Here is a 26,440-nt window from a genome sequence, read left to right on the forward strand (position 1 = left end):
GGACCCATTTTTATTAAGGAGCATATTAAGCTAAGGACAAAAATATTGTTTTTATAATTCATGAAACAGAGACATAATGATTCGCTTTATTAGCTAATTTTGTTCACTTTTGTCAGAAAATGACAAGAAACATTTCAAATGAATTATTCACTTACACGTGAATAATACGATCTCATTGAACCCATATTCATGGGACCTTCAGTTTAACCGCTTAGCTTGAGATAGATTACGAACGTATTCAGCTATTAAAAGGTAAAGATTCTTAACATTGAAAGTAAATCAAGGTTGAACCATTCGGTTGACTGATTCGATCCACCAAAAACAAAATAGTCTTGTACAGGTAAAATCGATAATAAAATCACTTATCAACCAACACTATGATATCAAACAGACGTAGACTTACCCAATTGTACGCTGTCGCTATCTATTTATATCGATGTTTATATCGGTATATATGACTGTCGGTAGTCTTTGGAGGTCAGCTCGATGGTTAGTAAGATGACGTCTAGACAAACGTACACACGAAATGTTGATACATATATTATCAAGTTCATACATTGTTAATTGTTTATTTTTGACTTTTTGTAATTTGGATATACGCTTTAGTATATGTATATTATAAATCAAATATGTCAAATATGATAATTGGAGTCTAATCGGTGAACACGAATTTGACAGCTTTTGACCCTATGAAGATATTGTACACATCGAAAACAGCGTTCTGTAATGATTAATCCGGCGTACATTTAAATGTCACACTAAAGTAGGACCTTTGTTTTCATTTACTTCCTCGTCAGTATGTCAGGAAAGTTTGAGAGCAATTGTAGAATAAAACTTACAATGCAATATAGATATTGATTTACCCGTGCGAAGGATTTGTTTACGTATTCCGATAATCTACACATAAATTAAACAGTTATTGAGAACATTTATAATCATTACAAGTTTTGTCTATTGGGGTAAGTAATAAGTTCCGATTATTATAACTGAAAATATAAGGTAGTATAGAGAATTTGCTGGAAATCGATACCATTGAGAAATATGCTTTGTACAAACGTTGATGTGACGAATTTAGGAGCTGCGAGAAGAGAGGTCTAGAAATTTATCTGTGTTTCTATTATTATCCCTACCTACATATAGCATGTTAGTGGAAACACAGGTTTCAGATATTTGTTGCCTTTTTAGTTGGGAATAATGTTTACATGTATATAGATGTGTTCTAAAAATTTTGTATCATAGGATTCGAATTTTTAGGAAAGTGTAAAATTTATGAGAGAAATAGAGAGATCTGTACATCTTTTAGCAAATAATAGAATAATTGAACCAATTTTAGGGAGGTCATGATTGCAAATATAATAGTACATCTGTTAGTGAAAATGTGCTTTCAGTTGACTTGACAACATGGATGACATGGATCAAAACGCAAGAGAAAGTGGGATTAATTTCAACAATTAAGTTTAGCAAAATTAAAGTTATCTCCCTTAGCACAGTTCAAGCAAACAATGTTATATTTATTTTCTCGTGTAATTTACAGTACACCTGATCAGTTATAAAATAATAAAATTGATCGAAGTTATATACAATTACGCTTGAATATTTAGAGAAGAGAATGCTGTGTTATTTGGAAGAGAGAGAAGAATTTTATTTATCAACTTTGAAATCAAAACAAAAACTTAAAACAATACATGCAAAGTAAAAGTAGTGAAAAAATAATTTTAATGCATGACAATATGATCCAATATGCCTCCTCCAAAACAAGCATTTAAAGTATTATAATTAAAATGCTGTCTAACACAATTATATAAGCGCAGTATGGAGGACAATTTAAAGAGGGGGGCAAGGGGTTTAACTGTTATGCTGTTATGGGGCAATTTGATTCTTTGTTATCTGTTATTCTGAAAATGTATTTGCTGTTAGCTGTTATTGTCTTATTCATTGTTAGCTGTTATTGGGCTTTTAGTTTTTTTGTTATCTGTTATTGTGATAATGTATTTGCTGTTAACTGTTATTGAAAATTGGAATGTTAGCATTTTTGTGACAGCCAATATTCGGTAGAAATTGAAGATCATTGGACATTGGGGTCTACCACTAGTAAAATGTTGGTCCCGTATTCGGAGAAGGATTCCATTAACATATACCCATTACAGAAGTGAGGTCCAGGACAATTCCAGTACATCTTATGATTATCCTTTGTAATAAATTCCATTTTTTTTGGAATATGTATTTAGAATTATCTTATTTTTTTGTATGAGGATAATGTTCCTTGTTTCCCGTACCAACATATTAAATCAGAACAATTATTAATATGACAAAAAGGAAAACATATGGTCAGGAATATCTGACAAGAATCTCAATCAGTAAGGACTAGGTCCTTACAACCAGTTAACCTTTTATATAATATGGTACATTGACTCAGATCTGTGATTCTTTTCAAAGCAGAACCAAACACATTGTACAATGAAAGTCCCAACCATGTACTGGGTCCCGAAGCAGCACATAGTTCATTACAAACAAAGATTTATTTCGTCTTCAAGCCATTGCTCCCCTACTAAACTATGTATTCTACTTACTAGTACATTTGGTCCAATCAATAGCCTGATAAAAAATTGTTCAAATTGAGCCTTTGAAAATAATGGAATAAATTACTTTTGGAGTGTCAAAATTGGTTCGAGGTACATGTACTTGATAAATTGCATGCTTATAATTGGTTCTTTTCATTTTTCTACCCTATATACTGACCACTTTGCCTCATAGTCTTATTAAGAAAAATTCACACACCTCATTAAATGGGCATTTAGAAAACTCTTTTAGGTCATTTTTTAGTAGCAACAAACACAAGAACTATGTGAATTGAATACCATAACAGCCCTTCAATTTTTACTAGATATCATTTTTGTCTCTTTGACATATTCCTCATTTCCATTCTCAATTTTATTACACACTATTTAAATTACAAGCCTGTGTGAGTTTCTATAAATGTATAAAAATAAATGCTGAAAAACGTATTCTATAACAAATAAACAGCTACGTCATGAGCGCATGATACGTCCGTCGCCCTTTTTGAAATATTCGATAACTTTTTTATGTCATATCAGATATTTATAAAAATTGAAAGGGAGCTTCAGTCAATATATATAAACAATGCACCAAAGTTTCATGTGAACTGCTGAAACCATTTTTGAGTTATTGACCGAAAACTGGAAAATACCTCCTTTTTAATGAATAAAACCCCTCAACTCAATAACATAAAATCTAAAATTAATGAAAATAGAAAGGGCGCTTACAACAATAGCTATAAACAATTCAGCAAAGTTTCATGAGAACTGCTGAAAACGTTTTTGTGTTAATGTCCGAAAACTGGAAAAAAAAACTTTTTAATTAACAAAACCCCTTAACTCGGAAACGTAATATCTAAAATTTATAAAAATTGAAAGGGAGCTCATGTCAATAGATAGTAACAATTCACCAAAATTCCTAGCAAATTTGTGAAAGGATTTTTGAGATATTATCAGAAAACTGAAAAAAAAAACCACCATTTTATTGAATTAAACCCCATTACTCAGAAACTTAAAATCTGAAATTTATGAAATACGAAGGGGAGCTCACGTCAATAGATATAAACAATTTCCCAAAGTTTTATGCAAATTGGTTAAAGAGTGTTGGAGTTAATATTCGACATGTTGACGACAGACGGACAAGAGTATTCCATAATACGTCCTGTAAACGAGCGTATAAAAATATATTGAGAAGTAAACATTTATGTCCATTTTAATTCCTTGTTATCTGTTATAAGCCAAATCAATTTGCTGTTTTGCTGTTATTGGGACCCCCTTTGCCCCCCTCTTTAAAAAAGATATTTATGAATAAACACACAACATGCTGTCATCACCACTATTGAGACTCGGTTTGCAAAAACGGAGTATAACTCCCATCAATATTTACATCGAAAAGGGGTAGTAGGCCATTTGTGAGAATGATGAGCTTCTAAAAAAACACATTGTTTTTAAATAACTTAACTCATATAGAAATATAAAGCGAATTTTCAATTAGAAATAAATGGTAGAAAATGTTCATATTCTAGAATATTAAATTTTTCAAATATTTCTTATGTTATTTATTCCAAACATATTTTTTTGATAAAAAGTAATAAAACATTTTAATTTTCTTTATTTTTTTAAAATTCAAAATAATTTTAACCCACAGATCTATTATTACTAGGACTAGGACATTTCTTAGGATGCTCTTTAGTTAGGTAACGTCTTAGTCCTAAGTTAAGTCAACGAAAGTCTGCTAAAATTAGATGTGTCTTAAATTTGGTCCTGAAGTATTAGGACATATAAATATGTGTCTAAGGATAATCCTTAAAGTTATGATGTCCTTAAACGAGTTAAAACAACAAATATGGCTTAAAGAGGCACTAGCTGTCCAATTCATTTGTGCCGATATTTAAAACATTTATCCAAACTATTAAAAGTCTAAAATAAACAATTAACAGGCCACGGGCATGAAAATACGTAGCTTGGTTTCGTGTGTATTCTAATCTAGACGCCATCTAATTAATTATCGAGTTGATCTCTAAAGTCATCCGATGACCATATAAGCGATGTAAACATAAATAAAGATAGAAATAGATTAAGCAAACTCGTGCTGTTGGATTTTTCTGTCTATTTAGTTTCATAATATAGATGAAAAATAAATGTTTATCATCGTTTTTACCTGTATAAGAATGATGTTTTGTGGATCGAATCAGTCAATAAAATGATTAACCCTTGTTTCACTTTTAATGTTGACACTCTTTTCCTTTAAATAACTTTACACACACAATTCACGTATTATCAATCTAAAGCTAGAGGGGTTAAATTTAGGTTCACAGGAATACGGTTTCACTGAGGTTGAATTATTCCCTTGCAAGTGAATAATTCATAATCAATGTTTTTTTAGTTTATTTGACAAAAATGAATCATGCTGGCTGCTAAAAGCAAATTATTATTTCACTTTTTGCATTTAATTAATGATTGAGCCAAAAAAATACGATATTAGATGTTTTACATATCTCGTAGCAAGTGCCCCTTTAAACTCAATTATTAGAATACTAATACAATATTAAAATATATTATAAAATTTAAAGAATTAAACTAATTAAACAAATATTTTTCGATATTTGTTAAAGACTCAATTGTGTTACATTATTTTCATTTTTTTTCAAATTTGATTTTTAAGATACTTCCAGATATCAACAAAGAACGGTTATAGTATTCAGTTTGAGTTTTTGGAATGATAACATATGGGTGTGCTTGAAAATAAGTGGTGCTGTCCTTTTTGAAGCTTAAACATACTATCATCATGAGTAAAAAAAATGCACTGAGTGAAATGGTGCAATGTTAATGTAAATGTGGAAACAATTGACCTCTTTTTAATAAATCCTTATTAAAAACATGTAATGAAAACGAGTGGACCCAAAGGCAAAACTAAATTACATAAAAACATTGAATTGTATTAAGGTAGTTCGGGGGCCTAATTATCGAAACTGTCCAAAGATTGGTCCCATGGACAAGGTATGGACATGGACAAGAGTATTGGTAAATTGGCAAATGTTGCAACCAACGGTGGTGAAAATAGGGATAGGGATTTAATATACATTAAATTATATGTTAACATTTGATGTTTTAGGGGGAAAAGAGAGGGGGCTAGGATGAAATTTGATAAAGGCAGGAAATAAAAAAAAGCAGGATTAGCAACTTTGAAAAGGCGGATGACAATTTATGTTAATAAAGTCAGGATAAACTAATAAAAAGGCATGACCGAGTAGGGTACGTGATATATAACAAAAGGACAAAGTTCACAACAACAAAAACATGACAAAATTTTTCATCCTAGTCCCTCCCAAAAACCCCACGTCCCCTCCATAAAAATCAAATGGAACCAATACAGGTAATATTTGTTTATAAGATAACCATCCTACATATTTCTTTCAGTTAGAATCACGCTAAGACCTTCAGGGGCCTGTTTATCGAAGCTCTATTAGGATTGGGACGTGTCCTCAGACCAACTTAAAACATAGCTTAGTCCAAAGTGGGTTAATCAAACATGTCGCAACCTAGGAAAATCCTAGGTATTGTCCTAACTTTAGGATACCAATTTAGGTATCTTAAGATTATCTTAGGATGGTCCTAACTTTAGGATGGTTATTTTAAAAACAAATATGTTTTTATAGGTTCCATTTCATTTTTATGGCGGGATGAAAGCGTGGAGGGGGTCTAGGATGAAAACTATTACCTTGCTTTCTTTTGGTTGTTATCTCTGTTCTTTTATTTACTAGTATTAGTATCTTGTGACTTCTTTTTACATAAATTGTTATCCGCCTTTTATTTTCGCAAAGTTTTCCATCCTGTTATTTTTTATTCAAAACTCCTGTCCAGGCCTTTTTCAAATTGCAGTATTCCCCCTTTCCTTTTCCCCTAAAAAATTAATGTTACCTCCCTTACATGATGCATGTTATATCCGAACCCCTCCTTTCGGTACCATTTGTTGCAACATTTGACAAGTTACCAAAACTTGTTGAAGTATTCTGTATTTATATGAAAGATGCACGAGATTTGCGTTTGAACTTTTAAGTATGGACTATAGTACCATGACACCTCGAATTCAGCTCACTCAAGCATATAGTGGTTTTACTGATTTACATATTTAATTTTAACAATTTACAATTAGTTTGTTCAATTTTATATACAAAGTTATTATATCTTTTGTCATGTTTTGTTTAATAAAGTTAAAATGTACAATTATAATATAAAAACTATTTATTACCTTTAATTTAAACTAAAATGTATTCTATAATTATAAATCTTTTTTAAATTTTGTAATTGGTTAACATTTGATAAAAGATTTTCATTTCTTCAATTTTTAATTTGCTATTTTCTTTTCCGCCAACATTTAGGACATCGGTTACGACGTCCTAGCTAAGAAAATCCTAAGATAGCTTCGATGTGCATGCTGAGACATGTCGTAAGTCTGTCCTAACTTTATCTGTTATTTACTTCTTTTCTTAGAAATTTTTATGACCGATCTTAGGATTGTTTCGATAAACAGGCCCCTGACACCTAAATTGATATCTTAAACTTAGGACAATTCCTAGGATTTTCTTAAGTTGCGACATGTTTGATAAACCCGTTTAGGACTAAGATGTGTAATGTCCTAATTTGTTCTTAGAACACGTTCTTATCATAAGAGTGCTTCGATAAACAGGGCCAAGGGTTATAGAAGATTTTTGTACTTTGCCAAAATGAAGATTTTACTATGATTTTTTTTAATGATAAAAAGTATGGGTCACCCCGCTATTTTTCAAGGTACGAGTCGTTCACAATATGCTTTGATTGTTCATGAATGAACATATTGTTGTGCATAAAAAGAATCTATTAGACATAAGTTTGAAATAAAATATGAGGAGATAATATTAAAAAAAAAAAGAAAAAGAAAAAATGGTGTCACCGAACTTTTCTTCTTGCTTCAAGTAAAAAACAAAAAAGTCCCTAATATGTCCAGAAATAAATTTGGTACTAAAAGAGTTATTTCCTCCTTAAATTACCTATTTGAAAAATAAATTATTTAAGAACATATATTTGGTATTTGTTAAAAGATTTTCGATAATGCAATGAATAACTATTAAAGTTTTCTTTATATAAATAAACAGTGTACCTTATAAATTGCAAAGCTGTTCAAATTCGTAGATTTAGACAAAGAACTAGACCGGTTATTTACTGTGATTGTACTGTTCAAGATGACGGTATACCACTGAGCTACCTTTAATAAACAACGATGTGGTACTTTTTATTTGATTTTGTTTATCATCTAATCTATATTATTAAACGAGAAGACCTCATTTTGTGTGTCGCTTCTCTTCCTTCCACGATTAATTGATCACTTCTGTGTTCTATGGGTAACATGCATAGTCGCATTTGTCATTCATTTTGACTTATGATTATTCAGATTGAGTTATTTTTGGAGAAAAACGACAAAAAAGAAATCCGGATATTGATTCCGTCAACAGACTGACTTTAGTCATAGATAAGACTTACGATTTAAAACAACCAATCGTATGATAGATAACAAAAATCGAAAAATAAATAAGACAATCAGAGCGTTCTCCATATCAGGTGTTTAGATCGCAAGACCCACAACTCTTATACCTCCTTAGAGAGGACAACTATTTTACGCGTTTTATCTACATGTAAACTACGATTATACTACTTTAATATATAGATCATCTCTGTATTCTGTCTACTGTTTACTTTGAAATATTTACTATTTAAGGGGTCATACCAGTTGTATACATATTAAAATAAGTAGAACATGTGGAAACAAGAATGTGTCCATAGTACACAGAGGCCACCTCGGCACTATATTTACTATTGTCCATATGACTTCTATATATTTGCAGAAAAAAATTCTTAAAAATTCATTTCCTCGATGGATGTTAATATATGATATATACGAACTCTGACTCTTAATTTCATAATTTTTTGTCAATAATTATAAAAGTTTCCCATTAGGTGTCTATGTTAATTTTATTTTTTGAAGTGTTGATTACCTGATGGAGTAAGTATAAGTAGTGTAACGGCCTTCAAACCAAAACAAAAACAACATACATGTGCTTTTAATGTTTGATTATTTGTACCATGTGACTTTGTTTATTTAAAATATTAAGATGACCTTTACTGACCGGCAACCAAACTTAGATATAATGTCATGTGATTGTAATAATTGTTCTATATATGATAGGATTCTGCATTTTCCATTTTCTGTTTTAAAAAATATTAGATATAGTATAAACTAGTAAAACAGTACTTTATAGGCAAAGGATATGAAAATGAATATTGTTTTATGTTTACCTTCATCTGTTATGTAAGTGGACATGAGTTATGACAGGATTTATTTACTATAAAAAACATATTTTTTATTTTCCTAAATTGTTTGCTTCCAAGATGTGCATTTTGCACATTAATAAATAACTGAATGTATATCAACTTTAGTCTGTTTTTTAATAAAATATTTCATACAAATCACCATGCTTAAAGCATGAAAAGCTTGCGTATAGTAAGTTGATTTTTATAAATATATAAAATCAATAATCAAAACTATAAAGTGATGATCATTTTCATTGGTGTCCTTTAATATTCAAATAGGTAACGTCACATGGTACATAATAAACAAACATTAAAAGCACATGTATGTTGTTTTTGTTTTGGTTGGAAGGCCGTTACACTATGTATACTTACTCCATCAGGTAATCAACACTTCAAAAAAAAAATTAACATAGAGACCTAATGGGAAACTTTTTTTAATTATTGACAAAAAATTATGAAATTAAGAGTCAGAGCTCGTATATATCATATATTAACATCCATCGAGGAAAAAATTATTAATTCATAAAAATGAATTTTTGAGAATTTTTTTCTGCAAATATATAGAAGTCAAATGGACAATAAGTTTCGAGTTGATTGGACTTCAACTTCATCAAAAACTACCTCGACCAAAAACTTTTACCTGAAGCGGGACAGACGGACGGTCGTCACGAACGAACGAACGAACGAACGGATGTACAGACTATAAAACATAATGCACATAAATTGGGCATAAAAATTTATTGTTGAAAGTGAAAGTAGTGATTTGGCAAAACATGAAAGTAGGGTAGAGACTAGAAGGAGGCAGGACCTTTTTCGGGACATCACGATCGGGTGTTTTTAAACTTGGGATCTGGGGATTGATCAATACGGGATCCGGGAATATATTTTTCGATTTCGGTATTTCGGGATATGAATTCCTTTAAATTCTGCTTCTCGGGATTTCATGTTTTTAGGTTTCAGGCTCAGGACCCCTCCGACCACCCCTCAAATTAGCCTTAGTCGGTCTTAGTCATTTATACAAGATTCATATCCTACCATTGGCATGTTAGTGTTAATAAGGCTCTCAAAAGAAAAAGCACTGATGGATCCGATTGTCCTAGAAGCATATTTTATAAGACTAATAATGGTCTATATATAAGTAGGTACATTTATTTCATGCTTGAAGCGGTGCAAATTTTTAATTTAATTTGACTTTTACCAAAAGATACATTGTAGCAAAGGAGAAGAATAATTTCGGTCGGAGGCCAGAAACACGAAAATAGTTGAATTTAACAGAAAGGAAACAAATATCGAACTTTGGAAAAAGGGAGAGGGTTTTTGATACCTTTTCTGAAATTCTCCATGATACACAATTATCTTTTACAAACATCATCCTACAACAGTTCACAAGCTGTATATGCCCGCGATTTCGCGGGTGTGTTCTAGTTAATATTATACAATTAAATGAGAAGACCTTATTTTGTGTGTCGCTTCTCTTCCTTCTACAATAAATTGATCATTATGATTAAGTGTCCTATATAGTCCGGCGGCTACAAGCATATTTCAGACGAATTGTGCACATCCTGCTACAAGCAGGAAATTTGGCATAGACCTTCCTCAACTATTACTCTTTTATTTCAGATAGGAAGGCATTTGAAAAAAATGTCTCACTTCCGGTAAAATTCAAAATGGCGGACATCATACTTAAATCAGTCCTATATTGAAGGCTAGTATGTGAAAAGGTGTTATTATCATGCTACTAACATAATATTTGGTACCAACCTTAGTTATATACTACTTTTGGATATATGATATAGATAAGATGTCTACAAAACCCTACTTCCGGTAGATGGTGGATATAGTACTAGAATAAGCTTATTTTTAGGGAGGGTAATTGAAATGCGTTTTAATGTATTGGTACTATCATTACATTGGACAGGAACCTTTCTTTTGTGCTTCTTGTGGATACAATGTATAAGACATATCTCTTTAAAAACCTTACTTCCGGTAATATCCAGAATGGCGGACATAGAAATATCTATTTTCTATTTTAATATTTAACTTTTTTTTTCAAAATGTAAAGAAAATGTTTTTTGATTGTTCTTTTTTTTTTGCTTGTCATTAAAATATTGGCTTCTAGTTATCCTCAAAACCACTTATTTTATTCTGTTGTAAATTTTTAAATCACACTTCCGGTAAAAAAAAACCCAATATGGTGTAAATTTCAAAAATGAGTCCTCAATCAATATCTTGGATTTAAAGTTTTAAGTAGATTGGTTAAAACAAAATAAAATTACAGAAGTATTAAAACATTTTTCAAATTACTACTATTTGGCTTAAAATACATGTTTATTCACAGTCACCACCACATACAAGCAAAGCAGTGAACGGGAGACCCGATTTTTCACATTAACAATGACTGCGACATCATATGTATCTGTATCTCTATGAATACGTTATCGATACCAATTTTGGCTTTGATATAACGGTTTGAGAGAGCGCCGCCGATTTATTGACGAGGCGTAAGAGTAGAGTTGACGCTTTCTACGCTTGATGCGCGCACAACAGTGTCGTCTGGCTGATTCGACGCGATCGCTGTCTTTATAAAGAATGAGTTTGAGTATTGTGGTGTTTTGCTTAGTGGAATGTCAAAACACTTAGTGATTCTTTTCTTGCTTTTCCACAATATTTGTTGCGTGGTATTCTTAGAACTTCTTTGCAGTTATGTTTCTCTTAGGATGTGCTTTTTTGAGAATTTTTTCTGGTTTAATAGCGGGAATCAGCCCCTAAACCACTTTGTACATAAATATCAACTTCTAGCTTGTTCGTCTTGCAATTATCTGGAGGTCTTGTAGTTCCAGTTGGGCAAGAATATTGGAGACACATCCGTCCTCTCTTAACTTGTAATCTATGATGATAAATCTTGCCGCTTGACATTGAATCATTTCTAGCTTATATATGTTTGTTACCGTATAGGGTTCCCATACTATGGCTCCATATTCCATCGTTGATCAACAAGCGAGATGTAAGCTGTTTTTTGCAATCTTGTGGGCAGTATTTCATGTTTCTTCTTTGAAAGCCTAGTGTTGAATTTACTTTCTTTGCCACGTTTAATATGTGGTTGGTCGATTTGAGGTCGAAATTTGTAAGCCTAGGTACGGGTAATGCTTGACTTGTTGTAGTATGTATCCATTTAAACTGTAGATTTTATGGCTTTTGTTTCTGATGCTTAGGATGTAGAATTTTTTAGCATTGAACCGCATTCCCCAGTACATCCGTAATGTACAAGCTTCTGACAAAATAATGAGGCCTTAGAAAGAGTTATTTAAAAGTTATCCTCTTTGTCCCTTCGTTATCCATTAGCGCCTGAACTGGGTAGCATAAGAGTCAGTTCCAAGCTCGTACCCCTAAACACCTGCCTTTATTATATTGCACGTTTTACATGCTGGAAAAAACAAGACCAATTTGGGAGAATACCCTCAATTAGTCTTCCCTTTTGCGCAAATAGTTATTTTCTTGATTCGCTAACCGTGTTTACCCCATCTGATAAGTTTGTGTGAGAATACAGTCAAGCCTCGGTGATTTAGCCTGATCAATAATTCATTCATTATGCCTAAGTCACATCTTCACCTGCCATCATTGTCTCCCACGCAGTCTTTTTTTCCTTTTCAAGCTATCAGAGAACCATATATCAACTGGTAAAGACATGGATCACAATAAGTGTGTGTAAACACTCATTGCCAGGTGCATTTGAAAGGTCATTGATATATATTTATCCAAAGATTTTTGCCCTCCCAAACACAATCCATAGTTCGTCTACCCCTGTCACGGAATAGCGAAACAGTAACGACTATTCGAATAATGACTCGTGCAAGTTCGTGTTTCATTGCATCAGACACATGCACCATGATTCTATTGTCGTCTCTTAATGTGAATATTGTGATAAACTTGAAATACATATCGAGGTAAGTAAGATAGAATATCATGAGCATTTGTTATAAGAAGCAAGAGCTACACTAAGGGGAAAGTGAATACACAGACGAATCCAGAGTCAAAACAAGATTACGACAATAAGAAAGAACTTTTAAGTTTTCATTCGCAACAGCTTGCTCAATAGATTTTGAGGAAAAGGTAGTTGTGGCAACAATTGCTCAGGATGTTCTGCGTTATCCACCACATGGTGATGTTTCAAGCTTAGCATCATGTTCACATGAAGAGGCTGACACTTGAATCAAGATGCATGTGTCTGATGCAGTGAAACACAGACTTAAATGAGTCATGACTCGAACAGTAAATACTTATGTTGCTCTCATTGCTGTTTCACATAGGATGATAGGGACAGACAAACTTTGGCTTGCATTTGGAAGTGGGAAAAGCTTCAGATATATATCTATCCATGACCTTTCAAATACACTAGGCATTGAGAGATTACACGTTTGCTGGAAAAGGAACTGCGTTGGTGATATGGATGGTGTTTAAGAAGTGACTCTTTCATTTAGAATGATGATTGATCAGCCAACATCACCAGACATGGATTTGACAATGTCATTGATAGAACGATACGTGGTTTTGTTGTAAGATCGAACAAACTTATCAGATGGGGTTAACGAAACAAGAAAAATGTGATTTTGGAAGAGGAAATACTTATTGAGGCTATTCTCACGACTCGGTCTAGTCTTTTTCAGCAAGTAAAACGTGCAATATACCATGGCGGGTGCGAATGAGTAACAAGCTTGGTATTGGTTCCTATATGCTAACTAGTCCATCTCTTATGAATGGCGAAGGGGAAAATATGATCCATGGGAACCCTCTTGGACAACTCTTTGTGAGGCCTCTTCATCTTATCAGGAGCTTGTACATTATAGATATAAGAAACAATACCACGAACTCTGTAAATTTGGAAAATAAAACTTCCGATTGTGAATAAACATGTATTTGCGGCCATAAATAAGTCATTCTAAAGATGTTTAAGAATTTTAGTGATTTTATTTTGTTTTAATCAATCTATCCAAAACTCTACATCGAAGATATGGACTCATCTTTGAAATTTACGCCATATTGTTTTTTTTTTTACCGGAATGTTTATTTTGTATTTAAACATATAAAGCAGAATAAAATTAGTGGTTTTGAAGATGACTTGAAGCCAAAACTTTAATGACCGGCTAAAACAAAACATTTTATTTATATTTTGAAAAAAGTTGAATATCAAAATGAAAAATTGTCAATATTTTTATGTCCACCATATTCATTGATATTGGCTATCACTGGAAGTAAGGGTTTTAAAGACATATGTCTTATACATTGTATCCATGAGAAGCACCAAAGAAAGGTTCCTGCACAATATAATGATAGTAGCAATACTTTAAAACACATTTCAATTACCCTCCCTAAAAATAAGCTTATCATCTAGTACTATATCCGCCATGTTGGATTTTACCGGAAGTAGGGTTTTTGAAGACATCTTATCTATATCATATATCCAAAAGTAGTACAAAACAAAGGTTTGTACCAAGTATTATGATAGTAGCATGATAATAACACATTTTCACATACTAGTCTTTGATATTGGGCTAATTTAAGTATGATATCCGCCATTTTGGATTTTACCGGAAGTGAGACATTTTTTCAAATGCCTCCCTATCTGAAATGAGAGAGAAATAGTTGAGGAAGGTCTATGCCAAATTTCCTGCTTGTAGCAGTATGTGCACAATTTTTCACAAAGCCGCCGTACTAATATGTACCATGCAGAGTCGCATTTGACATTCTTGCTTATGATTATTCAGGTTGGGTTATTTTGGGAGGAAAACCAAAATAATGACGTCCGGATATTGTTTCCGTCATCAGACAGACTTTTAAGACATAGACATGACTTCAGTTTTTTAAAAAAGCTGCTTTAAAATTTTCATAGTAATTTGGGAGAGGACAATTTTTTTCTCGTTTTTTATGTATCCTTTGATCATACTTATACTTTGATCAAAGTGTATTTTCTATTTACAATCAATTGCAAGAGTATCCACGGCGGTCCATGATATGATTATATAGAGTTTCTCTATAAATATATCAGTGACTACCGTGGATAGTAAGTAAACTTGAAATTGTTAGTAAACAAAAAATACACTTTATTTGTAGTATATGTATGTTCATAGTATACAGAAAAACAGAGAACAAAAGAATAACAAACTTAACTTTGGAAAAAAGGGGAGGATTAAACAATGGTCCTGTCACCACGATACTGTAGGCTAATACTTTTGATACCTTGCCTTAATTCCCATCAGTCATTAAATCTTTTTCGAAAATTCATTCTACAATTTACTCCATCACGTGCTAAATGCTCGCGATTTCGCTGGTGTGTTCTAGTGTATACATGTAATAACGTATCTACTAGCACTTATATTACGTTTAAACTTTTATTTTGTGTAAATTGTTTTCTATAAAGGAGTCATTCTCCCTCCCTTTACGCATACAGTGAAATACAATAAAATATATGTCATTGAATTCTCTGCATATGTTTTTCAATTGAATAAATGTGCTACTAGGATAGTCCTAGGACCATCGTAGTTAGGACTGCGCTATTAAAGATAGCTTTGTTTTACATCCTAAAACATGTATGAGACACGTCCTAAGACCATCCTAAATAATATCCTAAGACGTATCTTAGAACATATCCTAGGATACTTTCATTGACACGGCCCCAGAATAAAATATATAAGTCACTGTGCATACATTGTATAAGGAAGCAAAATATTCAAATCAAAGAAACTTGTAGATTTCAGGGGTGGAAATTTTTGTCATTAATTTAAAAAGTAAAGTAGAGGGCACAAGTATATTATAGTTTAAAACCTAAAATAACAATTGATTGCATGGAAACAAATGATTTAATTATAATTATACTGAAGATGTCAATATTGTCCCTTAAGTTAATCACGAGATGAAGATACTTACTAAGCAATTTTCCAAACGTCAGATTTAAGGGGACAACCATTTGATATTCTGGGGGGGGGGGGAGGGCAGAAGGATTTGTTTTTGATCGGTTATTTATTTTTGCAAACTAAGAGGACAGATTATTCATTTTCTGCACTATTGAAGCAAGATTTTTCATTTTCATTAAAGCAAGGGACTGATTATTCATTTTCACAACTATATTTTTGATATTCGAAAAACATATAATTTTTTAAATGTTTTGTTTATAAATAATACATATAGTATAGTCAAGTCATTATGTAACATTTAATTAGATTAACCATCCCCCTCTACAGAAATGAATCTTTTGAATTCCCAACTGCATATACACATAGTATTAAGTTTAGTTATAACTAGGCACTTTTAAATGTTTTGGCAAACCTACTATGCCGAGCGGAGCGAGTCAAAAAAAAATTTGAAGGGTTTTGGAGCCACTGAAGGCCCAAGAAGCTATAGAACAAATGATGCAAAATCATGCTTTCTGGGTGTTCGGAAGACCCTTTCATAATCTGAAAATGAAGTTTTGTTTTAATAATTTTTTGACAATATTTTGGTCTCAAAGCAAAATCTATAAATTCAGTGTAAGACTGAAGTTTGTAGGGAAAACATCAAAAGACCAATGTGCATGATAAAGCAAAAATGGAATTCACATAGTTAAGCCTGTGGCTGCTGTTTTTTTTTTTAAACTCATGATCAAGTTCATAACAAAATTACTAGATTATAAAAGGAATGCAACACTAACAGAATACAGAAGGGCAATCAATGAACAAAGGACAAATAAATAAGAAACATTGATCCCGAAAAATCAGGGCTATAAGTCTGAGGGAAAACAGAACTTTCTTCTTGCAAGGCCGTGAACACAATTTGATATGGAGACAAGCGTTTGGTTTTGAAATTTCCTACATGGAGTTACGGCCAAGTTAAAATAAAGGTGAGGTAAGGTTTCCTGAGACAATATACTTCAAGTTAAATGAAACCAATTTTCAGACATTTCAAGTATATTTAAATAATATTTATACTTTTGTTATTAAAAAAATTGGGAAGTGTTTTTGATTTTTTTTTGGGAAAAAAAATGAATTTATGAAGAATCTGGTGCCATCTCATATACTTTCGATTAGACCTGCTGAGTTATTTATTTTCTATACATTGCAAGTCAGGTAATTTATTTTCAAACTACCACAGAACAAACCATTTATTTTTGTGATTATCAAGGCTGAGGTATCTATTTTCAAAATCCTCCTGCCCCCCCCCCCCCCCCCCCCCCCCAGAATATCAAATGGTCGTCCCCTAAAGAGTTTTTATTTTTCAATTATTATGAAACAGTGACATTTGTTATGTATGAGTCATCGTGAAAACTACAGAGAAATAACCATATCAAGGCTTTATAATAATGGAAACTAATATACATTACCGGGAAACGTATTTCAAAGAAGCTTCAAGTTTGATAAAATGGATTAAATAATTATTTGAAAAGATGGCTCATACTGAACGACTTTATAATGGGCTTGCATAGGAAATTGGATATAACTTATAGTCTAGTTATTTCAAGGTTTTCTTCAAAATAATTGCACTTACTTTCGAAGGTCCGAATTTAAGACCCTCATTTAATTGAGAAATTACAATTGAATACGAATTGTTTTGATATGTCAGCTAAAAAAGTGTGTCACATCACAAATATGTCTTGGTGTGTATGTGTGTGTGACCATGATATGTGTTCACGAGTGCTAGTGATATGTGTTCACATGTGCAAGTGAGTGTGTGTTTGGGAGGGTGTGTATGTGGTCATGATATGTGTTCACGTGTGCAAGTGATGATCAGTGATATCTTCTTCAAAGTGTTATTCAGTCGGTTCATTGTTGATCCATAGTTATTTGTGTTATAGATAAACAAATAAAGTCGTAATAGTGATGAAAATATTTATTTTTCAGCAATAATATGGCGGCTCCATTTGTCATTATGGTAATTAGGCTGCATGTAATGATCATGTTCTTTAAATGTACAGGTCAGTATCACGTATTACTTAATTCTGTTTATTATCAAAAACATATATAATAGCCAGATCAATGGATAAACTAATGGTTAAACAAACATTCATTGATTTTATTTCTTATTTCCATAGGTATCTTTACTCGCTTGGAGGGGGCGCAGGACATGAAAGAAAAATTTAAATCTACTATGGGAGAGTTTAGCGCAGACATTGTAAAAAATAAGGAGATGTGGTATGCTTGCCAATGAGACAACTATCCAACAAAGTTCAAATGATGTGGATGTAAGCAATTCGTAGACAACTATACGGTATGGATTTTTCTCATTGAGAAAAATCCATACCGTATAGTCGGATATAAAAGGCCCCAACATGAAATATATATGAGGCAATTCAATTGATAAAACAAGCGGCCTAGTTTATAACAAAATAATTTAAGAAAAAACAAATATGATAGACATTAACCAACGACAAATACTTGACTACAGGTACCTGACTTTGGACAGGCACATAAATAATGTGGAGGGGTTAAACATGTTTGTGTTCACTGAATTCTATTCTAGTTCAATATCAAAACACACTATACTATAGTATTAATGAATGGGTGTATTTATAATGGCCCTGTTATATGTAATCGTGGTCGATGCCTTTATTACTGATCGAGGACCATTATAAATAAACCCATTTCTTAATGCATTTATTAACCAACTGAACAAAAGTGTATGTGTTGATACCAGCTTGATGTACTCTCTACTCTTTTAATGACAGTTTAGTTTGAAAAAAAATATTTGTACTTCACCATAATAAAGCTTTTAATATACCAAATGTCCAAGATATTAACTTGACAGAAGTTATGTGGAAAACAGGATAATAATTTAAGGTCAATGCAACTAGGTCAATTTATAGTCTATTTCAGAAATATTGATTTTACGAAAACCACTGCATTGCATTACCGTATTTTCACAGAATAAAATTATGATGACGGCGGCCATGTTAAATTTATTATATTTGATACTAACACTGTTTCACTGTAATGGCCTTTTTTTCTGTATTTCTGTAATGGCCCTGTATCAATGCCCAGTTTGTGTGTATTAAGCCCAGTTAGGGTTTTTAATAAACAGTCATTTTTGGCAATAATGTACTTAGTTGGTTAATAAATATCAGTTGAAAATGGTTTAACTCATCATGAGATCGATACAAAGCAGCCAAACATCTAAGTTAACAAAAAACACAGACCGGACATGGCAGGGCATTTTATACATGATAACTCACAACAAAATACAGATCTTTTTTTTTTTTTTTTTTTTTTTTTTCTTTTTTTTTTTTTTTTTTACAAAATACAGATCTGAAAGTAGTACTACTGTTAGCTACTGACAGCTACTTTAAAGCCAATAACACCCTGTAAAATCATGTATAATAGACCAAAACGTCAGGAATCTGATGTACAGTAGTTGTCGTTTGTTTATGTAATTTATACGTGTTTCTCATTTCTCGTTTATTTATATAGATTAGACCGTTTGAATGGTTTTACACTAGTAATTTTGGGGCCCTTTATAGCTTGTTGTTCGGTGTGAGCCAAGGCTCCATGTTGAAGGCCGTACATTGACCTTTATTGTTTTACTTTTTTTAAATTGTTATTTGGATGAAGAGTTGTCCATTGGCACTCACACCACATCTTCCTATATCTATAGAATGTGAATAAGTAAATATCCAGCATCAAATGGATTTAAACGTATAAAGATTTCAGTCCGAGAAAAAAAAAACATGACATTGTACAATGCCAAAATATTGGTATCAACAGATTGCAATACTGGTCAATAGTTTAAACATATTTTATTGTTCAAAATGACAAATGGATTAGACACAAATTTTATAACTAAGTAACGTCTTCTCCAATTCTCTCCTTCTATTCAATGAAAGAGCATACGTGTATAACAATGCTTTTCTATGGAACGCCAACACTGTCTTGTTATGACCATTTTCATTAAATGATGTGCACTTGTCATTATATGATGTGCAAACACCTTTATACGATGTGCAAATATCTTTATATTATGTGTAAACATCCTTATATGATATGCAACCATCATTATATGATGTGCATATATATTTATATGATGTATTTATATGATGTGCATATATACTTATATGATGTGCAAATATACTTATATGATGTGCAAATGTACTTAAATGTATATGATGTGCAAACGTACTTAAAATTTCTTTAAAATCGTCAATAATTAAATAAAAATTGGGAATAAACTTAACAGAAACGATAAAAAAAAATCTCCCATTAAATCGCAATTTTAGAATCGGTCTTAATATAATAAGAATTAAATTTAAAACTTAACAAAGTCACATTTCCCCCTTTCTTTAACCTATTAACCTACAAGAATTTTTACTAAGATTCGTGGATTGCGGAAATCGTCTATATGTCTACAGCGTTCACGTAAATTGATGATGTCATGTGTTAAAACAGTTATTGGCCAACCAAATCGGTATATTCGATTCAATTTGCACGGCTCGTGTGACCCTTTAAACCGAACTCCTACGTCGTTCGGGTTAATAAGGGTCACCCAAGCCGTGCAGATTAAATCGTATATATTGACTTGCTTGGTCAATAACTATAACTTATTACAAACTCAATTTTTTGTTTCTAAGAATTAATTAAACAAATGCAGTTTATTTTTTTTTTTTTGGTTCAGAATCTTTAAAGGATATTCTTTTGAGTCAATTCTTCTGCATTGATAACCGTTTCTTTTAATTTGATAATATTTGTACACATTGACGTTTTATCATCATGATCATAGGCAATTAGAATGCATTCCCTATTTACCTCGTGTGTTTTATTAATGAAACTTTTTGTATCTTAAACTTAAAAGTTATGCCTCTTCAAAAATTAATGGTTTTATATTAGATCATTTAATCTCTCAAATACGTCTCGTGGCAGAGTTACGCTTATTCGGATGATCAGTCGTATTACATCCCAGCTCCTTTGTTCTAACAGGGGTGATCTGAGCCGGATCACCCCTACCAGATCACCCCAGTTTAAGTTTCTTTGTTATGCATGCTTTCCTTTGTTCTGTAACATTTTGGCGGGAATGTCAAATCCAGTATAAAACTTATAATTCATTATACGGAGAAGACTATCTATCAAAATTCACGTAGACAAAATCCAGTGTATATGCTGGGATTCGAACTCAAGACCTTTAGCATATCAAGCCACGACACATACCACTCCACCAGGACGACTGGATACGAACTATCAGAAATTTAACATACTTAAAGGAAGCAAGATATTTTTATAACTGGGGCGAGTTGGCAGACCTTTACCCAGTGGGGTTTAAACCCTTTTCGTTAAATAAATGAGTTGTCAGACTGATTGTTCAATTTGATTTTACACTTTTTTAAAGTTGGGCGAGTCGGTTACAAGAGTGGGACGATTTTTTCATAAAGTGGCGATATAGTGTGGGCCGATTGGCCAAAGGGGCGAGTTGACATTCTTTGATATCTACTCGTCGTGTTAGGGGGTCATCAAGGGTATACATCATATAGTAATATATAAAGTATATAATAATGGTTGTGTGGCGTTCTAAACTAGATTTTATGAATTGTAAATGGTTTTTCGTCTAATCTAAAACAGCTGGGATGTAAAATAGTTATCCCATTCGGACTTGGTGTGTCAGTGTAAGTGTAACAAAAAATATGTTCCGGCGTGACATTTGTTCCGCTGGAACAAATTTCATAGGAAATATGTTCCGCCGGAACTTATATCACAGAAAATATGTTCCAGCACTGTAAAATTTGTTCCGAAACTAATTTTTTGACCAAATATGAAATAAGTTCCGGAACAAATATCATAGCTCCATGAATTTTGTTCCAGTTAATATTAAAAGTTTTAAATAAGTTCCTGTGATATTAGTTTAAGACCAATATGTACATATTTCAAAGAAATCAATGAACAAATTCTTCTCAAACCTATTTTCACTGAAATAAGTACCTTTGCAACATATTGCACAGCGAAACAGTTTCTTGTTACACTTAAATTATAAAGCAAGCTTAATGCTGCACTGAGTGTGCTGGCATGGGATACATGTGCAATTGTAGGCATGACTGTAAAGTTCTACAGGATAAAGTGATAGTAATTTGATCATAATTTGTATCTATGTTTTATGTGGTATTCCTCCTAGGTTCCTGTTAAATATCATGGCCCTGTTTCTAGTCATACATGTACTCGTCATGGAACAGTTTCAAAAGAGTGTGTCTTTTGTTTCTTCGTGTCTTTTGGAATCATTAATCAGTTATTTTGTCCTTCTCAAATTTGTTCATATGTTCATGTTCATCTTTGACTTTATTTTTTTCTGAACGATTTTTGTTCATCCTTCTCTTTTCTGGCTCAAAGTGGGACTGTCATTTTGATATTTTTTACGTTCATAATTAAACATTTGCTACAGTCCACACTGAGATTCTTATTGGATGATTTACATTTTTCATTTATTATATTATCAATATATTATACTTATTTTTATAATGCACTTGAATGATAACTTTAAACTCATTGATGACAAATGTTCAGTATATAAGATAACCTGTTTAACCAGTGGAACATATTTCACAGACTAGGAACTTATTTTACCAGGTGAGGAACAAATTTCACAAACCCAGAACTTATTTCTCCAGGTAAGGAACAAATCTCATAAATCTGGAACCTATTTCACTAGGTAAGAACAAATTTCACCAACCCGGTACTTATTTCACCAGGTAAAGTGTGGAACTTATTTCATAGAGATGGAACAAATTATATTGAAATTATCTATGAAAAAAAGTTCTCCCAGAACATATTTCCTGTGATATTAGTTCCACTGGAACTTTTTTCACAGGAACAAATTTTGGCTCACATAAGATCACCCTCTAGCCTCCGGCCATCGGGATGATCTTACACTGACACACCGCGTCCTTATGGGATAACTATTAAAGTAACATCAATTAATGTCTCCTACCAGTTGACCATTTCGCAATGCCTCATTAATTATTTTTAGATTAATTTAATGAATTTTTGACTGAGTTCATGTGTCCATGTTTTAAATCATTATTATTGTTTAAACATTATACGTATGGGAATCTATTTCTTTTTTTTTCTATATAGATTATCAACTATATATTTCAGAACTATATAGCATTTAAGTGAGTTAGAGATCTGTGTAAAGTTCTTTTTGCCAAGTTTTAGATATCTTAAGATCCGTATAGAGGTGCTCTTAATTGCAGAAAGCTAATACAGATAAGATGAATAAATGTTCCGAATGAACAATAATTAAGGTTCCGAATATTCCTCCTTAGACCATATTTCCAACTAATTAACTGAGGGTTCACGCAATAAAACATCTTTAACTATGCAGGTTTTTAGGTTTTGTCTCTGCCAATATCCCTCAGGACTCATTATAAAATCAAACGATTCCTAATATTTATTGACGATTTTTTTACAAACTTTTGTGTTTTGCCAATACTCTAGTTCAGGGAAACAATGCGCATGTGCAAGATCGATCGAGATTTTTCGTTATCGACTGATTAGATACGAGATATCGGTCTCGTTATTACAGTAATCACATTATCTATAAATCGACAGATTAAAACAGACTATTTTTGGGGCCCTTGAACATATGTAGCTTGCTGTTCGGTATGAGTGTTGAAGACCGTAACTTGACCTATAATGGTTTACTTTTATAAAAGTGTGACTTGGATGGAGAGTTGTCTCATTGGCACTCATACCACATCTTCCTATATCTGTTTTGACTGTTATGTTAATTTATCTTGATGACAAAAGAAACGGTTTGATATGTCACCTGACTTTGCGTATCACCTTCACGCAAAAATGGACAGATTCATGCCGTGATGTTCACTTAGCAGATATATTCAATAAGTTACGCAGGCTATTTCATTACCATATCTAAGGTCATAAAAATAAAAGTCAATCAACACCTAGGCCATATGGTATCATAAAGTTTTACCCTAAACTGTTAATCTCACCAGGCGACAGTTTGACAAAATTAATACTGCGTTTTACGTTTCCGCAAATTGGCATTACTTTTCCGAGAAAAAAAAAGATAACGTTTCCGAAAAAAAAGTTTACGTTTCCGCAAATAATATTTTACTTTTCCGGAAAAAAAATTACTATTCCGGAAAAAAAATTACTATTCCGGAAAAAATAAATTAATACTTTTCCGCAAATTATTAAAGAATACCTGTTGAACGAAAGCAAAGCCATAATAAGAAATAAATATTTATTAAGCTAAAGGTCACCATTACATGCAAGTAAAATTCATCATTCAAAAGTATGTAAAAAATATGTTCAAAAGTCAACACTAATCAATATCTTGGTATGAATTCTGGCAGAATATTAAAGTTTGTAGACAACACATCATACAAAGTCAATAGTACATTCATCGTTTACAAGTTTTGTATTTTGTTCAAGATGGAAGTCCATCTTTTCTTTTTCATATTTTTTTTTCTTAATATGTATGATGTTGTTTGCAATTTCAATAATACATCGAAAAAGACAAAAATGTTTTGATGGCCAGCGTAAAACTGCTCGTTCGGGTGGGCAGGAAAAGACTCGACACCATTCGGTGTTCTCTTTTCCTCCAAGGCAGGAGGTGATGCCCAAATGGTAATGAGGCCCCTCATGGGGGGGTCCTAGTAATCACATAATCACCATTTTTTTGCCAATATAATCACATAATCATTAAATATTTGCTTATCTTTAGTAATCAAATAATCATAAACTAAAAATACAGTCCTAGGTAATCAAATAATCATGAAATATTTGGCTTAATAATCAAATAATCATTAAAAAAACGGCCAAGTAATCACATAATCAAAAACCCCATGAGGGCCCTCGGTAATTCAACAAAACCGTGGCATTCTTTAATCTTGTCAATTGACAACTACGCCAAACCATTTGAAGAAATGTGTTAGCCATTTACCAAATTACCAAAATCAGTCAACTGGTTATATCTAGTATATTGTAGATATAAGATCAGAACATTTTCTATATTAAAAAAATAAAATAAATAATTTATCTTATTTATATTAAAATATTTATAATTTACCAGGTAAATTTCCGGAAAAGTAATAAATATAAATTGCGGAAACGTATACTTTAAATTTCCGGAAACAGAGTATTGGGACTTTAAAAAAAAATAGCTGAAACGAAATACGCCCAATTAATATATACCCTTAATAATTATAATCATGTTTGGGACAGTTAACCGTACAAAAGTTGAAACTTAAAACACTAGCCCTGACTGCATGCGTGTTACTGTCTTACATTTACAAACAGGTACTTATGGTAATTCAAATGCATCAGATATTGATAATTTTGAAAGGATCAAGGGGGTCGTTCAGTATTTTATCTTGTCTTATCGTGAATCATACATAATATAGTATGCTAAATATCTAATAAATTTCAATGAGATTTTGTAAGATCTTACAGTAAACATAATAAAACATACTTTATATATTTTTTTATATCTTCAGAAAGTAAACTTTCACACATATATATAGTTAGGCATTTGATTTCATACTTTTAATGAACAGTTCTGTTATATAATTATTTTTGTGTCGGAAAATTCACGTTTATAGGTAAACAAATGATCATAGATTATGTGAAGAAAAAAAGAAAAAAAAAATTTATTATCACAATTAATTTCGAAAAAAGTAACCCCCAACACCCCCTTAGACAAAAAAAAAACCAATGATTGTCGTCTTGTCGAATACAAGGAGATCTTCAAGATTTATGAGTGAAATAACTGCCTCATGGATCTGTTGACATATATCCTTATGTTTGTCAAGCTTGTGAAGTTTATTTTGCGTAATTGAGACTTGGCGATCCTAGATATATATAGATTCCGTCGTCATCGTTAACGCCGGCTGCGTCAGCAATTGGGTTCAGTCTGTGATTAAAGTATTGTTTTAAATAAAAATAAATCGTTGTCAACATAATGGAATTTCGGGAAATTGGGACAGAAGCTTCCTTTTAATCAAAATACAGTCTCCAAAAATTTGCAAATAATTACTTTCGTTTTTTTTTCTGTATTTTCTACTAGAAGGACTTTGTTTTTCCCTAACAGTTAAATTCAGGTTTTGTCTGAGGTAAAAGTTTTTCATGCAGTCATTTATAACCCTTTTGTTTCTTCGTCAAGTTGCTAGTTAAATGCAAACCTATGCAGTTTAGTCAAGATCATGATATAAATATTATATGAATGTTGAAACTGCTTAGTTCTACACTGTGCTGGATTTTTCACTTGTTTGTTCAAAATGCAACAGCCCGAGTAAAGGCTTTGTATAGCTTACTATTTGGTGTGGCATTTTTGCTGAGAGTTTAATTCAATACGACGACCTGTAGCTGTTTGTTTTTTATGGGAACTTTTTACTATGGGTTAAACAATAAATGTCTACTGTTTTAAGCTTATACAATATTGAAAACATAACATTTATTAAAGCCATGTTTATATTTTATTCAGCGTAAAACGCATATCATTCATGATATCGACTTTGTGTTATGACTAAAAACAACTTTTCAAAAAGCTCCGTTTTACATGACAATCATATGGTTTAA

Source organism: Mytilus galloprovincialis, chromosome 6, assembly GCF_965363235.1.
Source record: "Mytilus galloprovincialis chromosome 6, xbMytGall1.hap1.1, whole genome shotgun sequence".
Classification (NCBI taxonomy): domain Eukaryota; kingdom Metazoa; phylum Mollusca; class Bivalvia; order Mytilida; family Mytilidae; genus Mytilus; species Mytilus galloprovincialis.